The 11,560-nt window shown below is 41.6% G+C and overlaps 1 non-coding gene across 1 annotated transcript; it reads right to left on the minus strand.

The window, feature by feature from the left end:
* Positions 1-273: 273 nt before the first annotated feature.
* On the minus strand, positions 274-348 carry Trnat-ugu (transfer RNA threonine (anticodon UGU)). The gene has a single exon. It is a non-coding gene; the product is annotated as a tRNA-Thr (tRNA).
* Between the last annotated feature and the right edge of the window lie 11,212 nt (positions 349-11,560).

The following is an 11,560-nucleotide window of genomic DNA, read 5'->3' on the forward strand; positions in this document are numbered from 1 at the left end:
TGTCTAAGGTGGATATGCAGCACTCGGCAGCCTGCACTTGATAATCGCCCGTATTTTCGGTGAGTATGTTTGCATGCATTCTGCAGTATGAATCCTTTTGAGCACGTGCGACACGGGACGAGTTATCATCTACATCTGTATGGAAACCCTGCAAACACATTTAAGTGCCTGGTAAAGGGTTCATCGAATCACCTTCACACCTGATAATTAATTGAAACCCTCAGCTGCCGACAGGTGTTGTTGATATACTTCGATGGGGACAGCTGAAAAGTGTGCCCCTACTGGGACTCGAACCCAGAATCTCCTGCTTACAAGGCAGACGCTCAATCCATCTGAGCTATCGAGGGCACAAATGAACAGCACGACTGCAGGAATTTATCCCTCGCACGCTTCCCGTGAGACTCACATCCCCAACCGTCCACAATCCGATTACGTAATGTACTTAATAGGTATTTGTCCATCCACTCATTACTGGCTCACACTAAGGTGACGATTCCCGTAAGAGTTCCGGCAGCCTGTGCGCATTCGCACAGACGAAGGTCAATGGCTGGGAAACGTTTAACCATAGATATGAAGATAGTAACTGTTCTCGAAAGAACAGGCGCCACTGACGACCGTACAGCTCTTCTAGAACACATGATAGACCGGCCGATGTGGCTGAGCGGTTGTAGGCACTTCAGTCGGGAGCCACGCGAACGCTACGGTCGCAGGTTCAAATCCTACCTCGAGCATGGATGTGTGTGATGTCCTTAGGTTAGTTAGGTTTAAGTCGTTCTAAGTTCTAGGAAACTGATGACCTCGGATCTTAAGTCCCAAAGTGCTCAGAGCCATTTGAACCATCAGTCCGTATGTTTGCACACTACTTACAGTAACTTATGCTAAGGACAACACACACACAACCATGCCCGAAGGAGGACTCGAACCTCCAACGGGGGGAGCCGCGCGAACCGTGACAAGGCGTTGGAGACATGGCGGGTACCCCGCGCGGCTCATGGCAGCCATGACACTGCTTCAAACAATGGGCTGTAGAAACTTTTGTAAAGCACGGATTAAAAAAATAAAAACCTTTCCGTTCCAAGGGTGTAGACAAGCACACCTTTAAAAATTGCAACTACAAAGAAATTGAATTTTCGAACGTTTTGAATGAGAACCTGTCCTTATGGAACACCGTTGATCAAATGTCACAGGGATTATATACTCAGGTTTCACAGGTGGATTAACACTTTCTGATCAATATCCGAAATGATCAGGGCTTAAAACTTTGAAGAGTTAAATTTCAAGGGCCGTTCTCTTGTATGCAAATAGTTTCACAGTAGAAATTTCTCTAGTTTTATTTATTTATTTATTTATTTATTTTTCTGTAGGTAAAGAAGGATAGCATTGTGAGGAGGGGGAAGGGGGGGGGGAATCTTGCATCTCCCACCTTCGAATTCTCACTACAGAATTTTTATTCATTACGAGATTCTCAGCCACTTGCAGAAGTGATTTTGCGTGATTCTGCAAAACTTTTCCTTTAGCCAATCGTAGCAACTATAGGATTCCGTTCCTGCTGCATGACATGTCTCGGAACTTAAACTGACCAACTCATTTGCATAAAGAGCTAGCTTATCATCCGCTTCTTTACTTGCGTAGACCGTTCATGGTCTGCAAAGAATTTTTTCTTTAATCGTTTTTTTATGTCTTTTATAAACTGCAACACTTTCTAAACTTTCTAAACTTAACGCCGTTGAAGCATGGTCTTTTACTGAATGACCAAAAAGCAATGCTGACAGCTGGAGTCCAAGGTTTTTGTTAATCAAGCCGTTTTGTATTCTTGTGGTGATATCTCCGTAGAGTCTTTCATTCCCTAACGCATATTTCTTTATATCTAATTGAGAAGTGAAATACCGGTTTTCATAGATGCAGATTTAAAATATTTTAATATAACGCAATAAATATTTCATTAAAATTTTCATCCCCTTATGCTCGAAGTTCCAAAACCAGAAAAACACGTTGTTTTTAAAAATTGTAACACATTAGCCGAATATGAATTGTCTGATATATTTAGTAATGCTTTCATAATGAACCTTTTTCTGAAACATCTCACACCCTTTAGGGGTTGGGTTTTCAAAAACAGTTAAACACGTATTCTTCTATTTAGAACCGAGGAGTCAAATTCAAATCTTCATCCATTTAATTCTAAAAATGCTTTCATAGTGAAATATTTCATAAAACTTTTCATCCCCTATTTCACTCTATTAGTCAGATAAATTTCCAAAAGCCACGAAACACATTTTTTTAACATCCAACCGAAATGTCAAGTACCTATTTTCATAGATGTAGCTATAAAAAGGCTTCAGTAGTTCTTTAATAATGATTTATTTTCAAAAAACCTTCACTTATTATTTTATCCCCCATTGGAAGAATTTCGGAAAATGCTAAAATCCTGTTTCTTTTTTGTTTTTTGTCTGAGACACCAAATGTCAATTTTCGTAGTTTTGTAGTTATAGCTTCAATAGCGACATAGGGACATATTTAAAAAAAAAAAACTTTCAACCCATATTTCACCTCCTTAGGAGTGAAATTTCGAACAATCTCTTCTTAAATGACGCTTTCAGCGTAAGATTTACACCTTCCACAAATTTCAAGTCCGTATACTTTGCAGGTTGGGCTGGAAGGCTATGGGTCAGTGAAACCTGTGCCCCTATTGCACCTTCTTGGAGGTTGTAGTTCCAAAAACAGTGAAACACGTATTTTTCAATAACACAATTTTCATAGATTTTGCTTTAAAAATTCCTTCGCACTGAAATACTTTCATAAAACATTACATCCTATATTCCACCCGTCTTAATGGTTGAATGTATCAAAAACAGGTTTTCATATATTTCATGAAACATTTCATCCTCTATGAAATGGGGTATGGTAGTGACACACCAAAATCACAATAGTTATCCGTTGTAGTTGCTACATATTTTATTACAATCAAAAGCATTACAAAATCACAATCACAATAATAGAGGAGACAGCCTTACAAGGCCAGATCAGTTGGACAAATAATAAATAAATTTCGTTAAGTGGAACGAGACCCATAAAACTTGAAATTTGAATATGACTAGGTAAAAATACTTAGGTAAAACTTTACTTAAATAGCACAAATGTCCATAAAATTCATAGCAGAACTCTCACTACTTGCAATCAGGGGAGAAACAGATTAAGCGTAAGAATACAGAAATTTAACGTTCGGATAGCCAACTTTCCTAAACAAAACTATATAAAAGTGACTAAAACATTTAAGGGGGTCCTTTAATTTCGACCAAACGGACCTTCAAATTTACTTACTCAGTTGATTAATCAACAATATTCTTAGAAAGATTACAACTAGAACATGACTATATGACAATACCCTTAAAATAAGGTTGCTTCAATATTTCGTGTGAATTGGCGATAGACGCGAGCAGACCAAGGATTCAAATCAATACAAGAGATCCACGAGGCACAGAATGACATAGAAATATACTCAACTTGGCAATGCAATTGAACCTTGGATGCTATAGTTCAGCACCGGAAAGATGGAATCACGCAAAAGTGACAACATAACCCAAGATGTAAAGGAGAGGACATGGCCTTAAATATCTCTCTGCCGCCGTGGTGCTCTACTCCCTGTATGCTAGCGTCGACCGCTGCCAATTATCTCTAACACAACACACATGATGGGCAGACACTTTTCTGAGACATAAACTACAAAACCTTATCTGGAGAACAGGTGAGCAATACAACTGGACTGAAACCAATGAGCCTCCGTGAGTTACTTGGCAGTGCCAGCCATTAAACTTTGATTAATAAGATCGCTAAAAATCATACCGAAGTTAAGATGACAAGACTTATCTCCAGGTTCGGCATATTAGTGGCAGAGACAATGAATTGGCGACGCTCTCAGCCGTATGTTCGCGGCAGAGTCTGGGGAAGGCAAGGGCCACGTGGAGCCGGATCTTGGGGTGAATTTCCTTCTCTCTGAGATTCCCGGCTTCTTCTGCGACTTAGCCGGCAAACAGGCCGAGGACCCCGGGTGGGGACCGATTCGGCAGCAGTTGGTGGATGGCGAGGTCTTCGGGGGGTGGGGTCTTGTGTAAAGGGGAAGACAACCGTGGTGAAGGGAAGGTCTGTATTCCACAGGAACGAGTTAGCATGGCACTCAGATATTTCCACGATTCGGCGGTAGGGGATCATTTGGGGTTCTACAAGACCTTGAACAGAGTTCGGGAACACATGTTTTGGCCCAACCTATATGGCGATGGCAGGCGATTTGTTGGCAACTGTGTCCAGTGTAAGCGCGGTAAGCCCGATGTTAGGCTGCACAGAGAGCTACTACAGTCGCTTAGGGAGCAGTGTCCTCTGGACCACGACTCAAGGATCGAAACAACGATCGACGGAAACTGGCGCCAGAAACGCACCAGCTCACTCTATTTCATCCCCTTAGGGATTGAACTTCCAAAAACACGAAAATACGTGTTTTCTTATTTGTAACCTTGAAGTCAAATACCAATTTTCGTAGATTTAGCCCTAAAAATACTTCCATAGTTCTTCCATAACTATTTATCTCAAAATAAAATGTTCATCCACTATTTCACCTCATAGAGGTTAAATTCCCAATAATACTGGAACACATATTTCTTTATTTCTGACCTAGAAACCAGAAACAAATTTTCGTCTGCCTAGCTTCAAAATTACCTTAACAGCTACATGTTTCAAAAATCCTTTCATTTCCTGTGTATCCCCCCTAGAGGTGGAATTTCGAAATATGCAGTATACGCGGTATAGGATCAACACCCTTTCCAAATCTGAAGGTTTATTTTCCTTTGCGGTCTGGACTGTGTGAATTTCATAGTAATGGCCTCCACACACACACACACACACACACACACACACACACACACACACATACACACACACACCACTAACAATGCCACCACCACCTGCTGGAGAAATTTCTGCAGACGCCCTTGTTCCACTGCAGTCATATTTTGCCGACGACCTACATTTAGCAGCGTGAGAGGGATAGTGTCGTGCAACAGACAGTATACTCCGTAGACAACGAACTGTTCGTTGTGAAATCAGCGACATAGGAACCGAGACTGACACAGAAGGTGCTGAAGGTGAAGCACACTAGACTCGTGTCCACCACGGCTTCAAATAGTATCGATTTACTATGAACGGAAGTTCTGGAAAGTGAGCAAGTAATTTTACAGTAAATTCAGTACCGATGGTGAGGATATACAACGAAAAACATTTCTATAATATTTCAGAAATAATGAAACATTCCACCCAAGTCGCGCGGCAGAAAACGCAATGGATATGCTTGCACTTAAGACGGAAGGCCCCACGTACTTACGCAGGCTTACGACAGATCGCAAAATTCGGCAGTAGGCGTAAGGCAACCTCTTGTGCTGCCATCTGTTATTGATGCCAGGCATCAAGGTCTCAGTAGTACGACCATCCACTGGAGAGTAGTTTGCTTTGTAAGCACTCCGTCTTCAGGCCACGAGTGGCCTACTGGGACGGGACCATCCGACCGCCGTGTCATCATCCGTGGAGGATGCGAACAGGAGGGGCGGGGGTCAGCACACTGTTCTCCCGGTCGTTATGATGGTTTTCTTTGACCGGAGCCGCTACTATTGGGTCGAGTAGCTCCTCGATTGGCATCATGAGGCTGAGTGCACCCCGAAAAATGGCAAGAGCGCATGGCGGCCTGGATGATCACCCATCCAAGTGCCTTCAACGCCCGACAACGCACTTAACTTCGGTGATCTCACGTGATGCGATGCAACCTCCGCGGCAAGTCCGTTGCTGCAGATATTTTAGAGTAGTTGTTACGTTTCATAATTATCTAGTTTACGGGGAAAATGTAAAAAAGCGATTGTCACCGAAGCTACAACTAATCTGAATTTCTGGTTAGTTATCAAGTGGTCTTATGTGCAAGCCTGAATTTTTCATCCTTTGCGGTGGGAATGATTCAAACCCGTCATGTTCTTCTTATGAGGTGTTCTATTTATTTTGCACACAATGATCGTTTGTAGTTGTGTTGAGTTACCACCTTGATAAATTTTTGGATGGCGCACGTATCATAACTGAGATCTGCGCTTGCGCTTAATGGCTGAAGGTCAATTAGCGTAATGAGTAGTAGCGAATGTTATAGTAACATGTTTGTAAATTATTTCAGGTAAATTACCTTAGTAGTGTAATATTATCAGTATACCAGTACAGTATGTGGGCCAATTACGTTAGTCATGGAATACTATCCGTATAAGACTATGTCACCTTGATGTCCCGGAATTTGCTTCAATTTTGGAATCCACGAAAGAACTGGAAATTTTCCTTTACACAGCTTTCCATATAATTTCTATTACAGTGATTAAGTCTTGTCTGTCACTCGACTTTTCTGACTGTGAAATAAATTCTATCGCTCAGGTGCTTATTACCTCTTCGTGTTTCCATTTGCCGGTATTGCGCATAGACACTTACATATCTCAAAGTTGCTATGGACATTGATGGAACGACACACTCTTCTGTGGCGACACTGCAGTTTAGAGATAGAAAAACCGATCAGTTAAAACGACATGGGTATTTTAGTTCTGAATAACCGATTTCTTTCGGTATTTGTTTGCCCTCGGTTATAACAAGTATCTTTTTATTTTTTCCTGATAACCATGTAAAGACAGATATACCAATTAGCCACAGCTGTCATAGTAAAATTTTTAGTTTTCAAATAAACCTTTTTTAAAAAAGACGAGTAATTTTTATTAGTAAGATTTCCATAGCTCTGAAATACTGCGTTATTACAGAAAAAATGGGAAAAGTGATGTATGCCATTTTAATAACACTGCTGATAGAAACGAGCAACAAATGAATTGGTCCAACATTGCCGAGACAATACTGTGCCTGTTATACAAGCAGAGCGCGAGAATGGACGCAGTTTCTCGCTGTTGTCGAACGTCAGTTGTAACGCAGAATGGCACCATCTGGAAGCCTGGAAGTATTTTACGATATGCAGTACGTCTGAAGCACAATGGTCGATTTGGTCGACTTGCGACATCATACAAGGAAAAAAGTTAAAATTTTACAAATCATTCATAGTTCAGGATAAAAATAGAAAGTGCCTGATCTGCTGCCTGTGTCTACGTAGTATGCCGTTATCTGCTTTTAGCCCTTAACAGAGAAATTAAAACGAAAAAGAGAGTTCTCCTGCCGCAGTTTTCACTCTTTATCGCTGGACTATTCGTAATGTCCGCATAGTGCTGTGATAACCGATTTCAATATAATTTTTGAGCAGAGTTCTAAAAACTAAAATCAGTAGGATAATACTGGCAGTTTTCTGTAGTATAGAAGCACTCGCTATATTTTGAGAGAAGCAGCGAACATCGGACAAAGTTTTATTGGACTATTTAATTTAAAGAAATTAGAATTATATTAATACCGTCAGTTGCTCGCGGGCATTGATAAATATCAACGTGGACAAGTGAAAATGTGTGCCGCGACCGGGACTCGAACCCGGGATCTCTTGCTAAAATGACAGACGCTCTATCCATCTAGGCCACCGAGGGCACAGTGTATGGTTCGACTGCAGGGACTATCTCGCGCACGCCTCCTGCGAGACTCACATTCTCACCTTGAATGTCCATACACTACAGTCGTAGAGTCCCACTCCAACACACTCATTCCTCGTGGAAGACATGTCCATATCCATATAAATATATGGTTCTGGCAATACCAGCCATGACCTTCTTCTATGAAGATGCACAAGTATTCCCCAAACTGTTACGGGACTTGGTAAGAATGTGTTCCACGAGTAATGAGTGTGTTGGTGTGGGACACTACAAATGTAGTGTGTGGACATGCAGGGTGAGAATGTGAGTCTCGCGAGAGACATGCGCGAGATAGTACCTGCAGTCACACTATCGTCTGTGCCCTCGGTGGCTCAGATGGGCAGAGCGCCTGCCATGTAAGCAGGAGATCCCGGGTTCGAGTCGCAGACAGGCACACATTGTCGCCTGTCCCCGTTGATATATATCGACACTCGTGAGCAGCTGACGGTATTAATATAATTCTAATTTCGTTCTGGACGGCTGCAGGTCATCATAAACGTATTTGACGTTTTGATTCCATTTATCAAGAAACTGAGAAAGTAAAATTTTTTTAATCTTTGTTTGATTTCTACGTTTACAAGAGGAAATAATGTAAATAAAAGACTGAAAATCGGTTTTTACAAGAACTGGTATTGTGACGGGCTTTAACAATTAGGTTAAAGTAAGGCTGGGAAACTGATAAGAGCCGAAAACTAGTTGTTTCTGCGATAACCGACATTCCCACTGCTGTTCTGAGTGGTAAGATTGACGTGCACGGACATCTAGAACAGTTTCTCAGAAAGGTTACTGCAGCTCTGATGTTCTCAAAATGAGCGGGCCAGCCATTGGCGTCCGCGAGGGGGAAGGGGAGAGGGAGGGGAAGGGGAGGGGAGTGGAAGGGGAGGTGGAGGGGAGGAGGTGGGTAGGGGAGGATAGGCAAAAGGGCGCTTTCACCCATCGCCCCTAACCATCCTTGGAATCTGGAGTGAAGAGTTTTTATTCGTTACAGTGTACTCATACTCTTCCAGATAAGAATTCTCCACAATACTGCTAAACCTTAGCTTTGACCAGTTGTAGCGCTTATAGAGTTAGGGTCTTGTAGCTTGATGCACCTCGTAACTGACCAGCTGATTTGTACACAGAGTGCCAGTTTCAGAATCATGCACTCCAGCCCCGACGCGCCTTCCCCCCTCCCCACCACTGGAAATATTTCTGCAGTCTCCAGTCTGCCACTGTGCATATATTTTGATAACATCCTGGTTTTAATAACATTGAAGGAACAGCATTGTGGAGTAAAGGGTATACCTAGCACAGAACACACAATTCACAATGAAACGCATCACTTAGTAGATGGTGAAGTACTCTGAAGCTAGCCAGATAGAAACAGAACCTCCTGGCACCATATCTAACCCAAATTCTAATCTTACACTAATCTCTTGTATGTACCTACCACGCCCTCAAAGAGCCAACGATTTACTATTATCAGAAGTTCCGAAAAATGAGGAAGAAATTGACCCACACTTTTTTCCGTTGTTCATTATTTCGATTACCCCATAAAGGGAATGGACTTGTAGCCACAGGTTACACAAGCGATAGATGGTTTAAAATACATAAAAAGAGATGACAATAGGAAACGATTTTTAAAAACACAATGATGCACGGCTTTTACGATTTTTACAGGAAAAAAAATGAATGACAAAATAAAGGTTTTTCAAAAATACGCTGGTGGACAATATTGGGGATTTTTTATCTTTATAGATGACAAGCGGAAAAGCTTGGTGTTGACCAGGCATTTATTTACAGCTGTGCGTCCACGTCCGTACTATGCAGCGTCTGGCCTTGTCCTGAGTTTTTATGACGTATCTCCTGAAACATATGTCGTACAATGATATAATTTTGTAGGTACATTCAGCGTCATATGCGGATACTGTCTGCAAAATTTATTGCGAATATAGTAGCAAAGAAGTAACAAATTTAAATGTCACGAATGCTGTGATCCCCACACACATGGGTGCTACTAATGTACACAGGATGCTTGGCTCGATCATTATGGCTACCATCACCTGTGGTCGAAATTGGACCAGCTGTGTCGACGTAGTGAAAATATAAATGTGCATAACATGGTTAACGTCCATTCTTTCCAGCCATCAGACCTGATCTACGATCAAAAATATCATGTAAAAGCGGTAGGGGCAACGGCCTTGCCGCAGTGGATACACCGGTTCCCGTCAGATCACTGAAGTTTAGCACTTTCGGGCGTGGTCGGCACTTGGATAGGTGACCATCCGGGCCGCTATGCGCTGTTGGCATTTTTCGGGTTGCACTCAGCCTTGCGATGCCAATTGAGGAACTACTCGACCGAATAGTAGCGGCTCCAGTCAAAGGAAACTACCACAATGAGTGGGAGAGCCAGCTCCTCCTCCACCCTCAGTGAGAATGACTTGGCGGTCGGATGGTCCTGATTGGCCACTTGTGGCCTGAACATGGAGTGCTTTTTTAAAAGTAGTGGTCCCTACATAAAACTGCCAGTCTTGGCTGAGGGACTGTCCACGGTAAATGCTGCATTGGACCTACGAATACTATTAAAATAACGGTTTGAGTTCTCTTTAATTGTCCAATCATCTGAAGTGAGTCCTTATTGAAGTGCGCTGAAAAATAGATTTTATGTTAATGGCGGATAAATTTTATTGTAATGGCGGCAAATTAACTTTACCCTAATGACACACAAGGTCAATGCCGTTCTATCACGTAAAGTATTCTCAGATCGAAATGTTTTGCATTACCAAATCTCCAATGTAGATTCATCATACCGCAATTATAATTCTCAAAATAATTTGTAGCTACGTTCAATGCATATTTAAATGCATCTTTCAAAACAATACCAGAATTCTCATTAGATCATCATTATCAGTGGCTAGAGTATTCCTATTATTTCGTCTACCAAAATCCGCGTCTCACTATGGCTTTTTCAGTACGCTGTTTTGTTTTCCACTGCTGACAATAGAAACAATCTGGCAGATGTGACGTTGTAGATGTCCAGTATGCGTGTCTTAATGCAAATAAACCGTCTGGAACATTTACCCTTGAACGTCCCTAGAATGGGATTTCATGGAACGTTATTACTTTCCTGTGTCCATTTCTATCACACCAGCTGATCGCAACGACTGGGGAGAGTGAGGAGGAGGTGGGGTGAAAGTTGGCAGCACTTTGAGTGGCAGAAACCTCACGTTTCCGTCATTTGTTTTCATAATGACGTAGTGCCAATTCGTCATATTGGACGCTTTTCTCTCGGAAACGTTTACATTCGTCGTCTGGATATTAATGTCGCCTTCTGAGGTATGCAGTCGCACCACTCTGTACGAAATAGGTCCTAAGCTGATGCAGTCGACAAGTAACGTCGAAATATATCGTCACCTCGAAATATATCGACACCCCGAAGTAAATCAACACCTATAAATAAATCGCCACCCCGAAATAAATCGCAACCTCGAAATAAATCGACACCATGAAAAAATCGAAACTTCGAAATAAATCGACACCTCCAAAAGACTGCTACGTCGAAATGATTCGATATCCCGAAATATATCGACATCCAGATGCATTTCAGCTTACCATATAGATCGATATCTCGAAACTCAAGGACCTCTCGAGATAAATCGAGGTATAGAAATCTATCGATATCTCGAAATATGTTGGTACCTCGTAATATAAAGATATCTCTAAAAATACGATACCTAGAAATTAATGGATTACTTGAGATATAGAGGATTCTTGAAATATATCGATATCTAGAAAAGAATCGATATCTGATGGACACCGATACATTGAAATATATCGATACCTCGAAATATATAGGCAACCAGATTTGTGTCGGTATATCAAAATAAATCGATATCACGACATAAACGGATACTTCGAAATCAATCGATACCTCGAAATAAATGGACTCCTCAATATAGATA

The sequence above is a fragment of the Schistocerca gregaria genome, unplaced genomic scaffold (genome assembly GCF_023897955.1).
Source record: "Schistocerca gregaria isolate iqSchGreg1 unplaced genomic scaffold, iqSchGreg1.2 ptg000043l, whole genome shotgun sequence".
Lineage (NCBI taxonomy): Eukaryota > Metazoa > Arthropoda > Insecta > Orthoptera > Acrididae > Schistocerca > Schistocerca gregaria.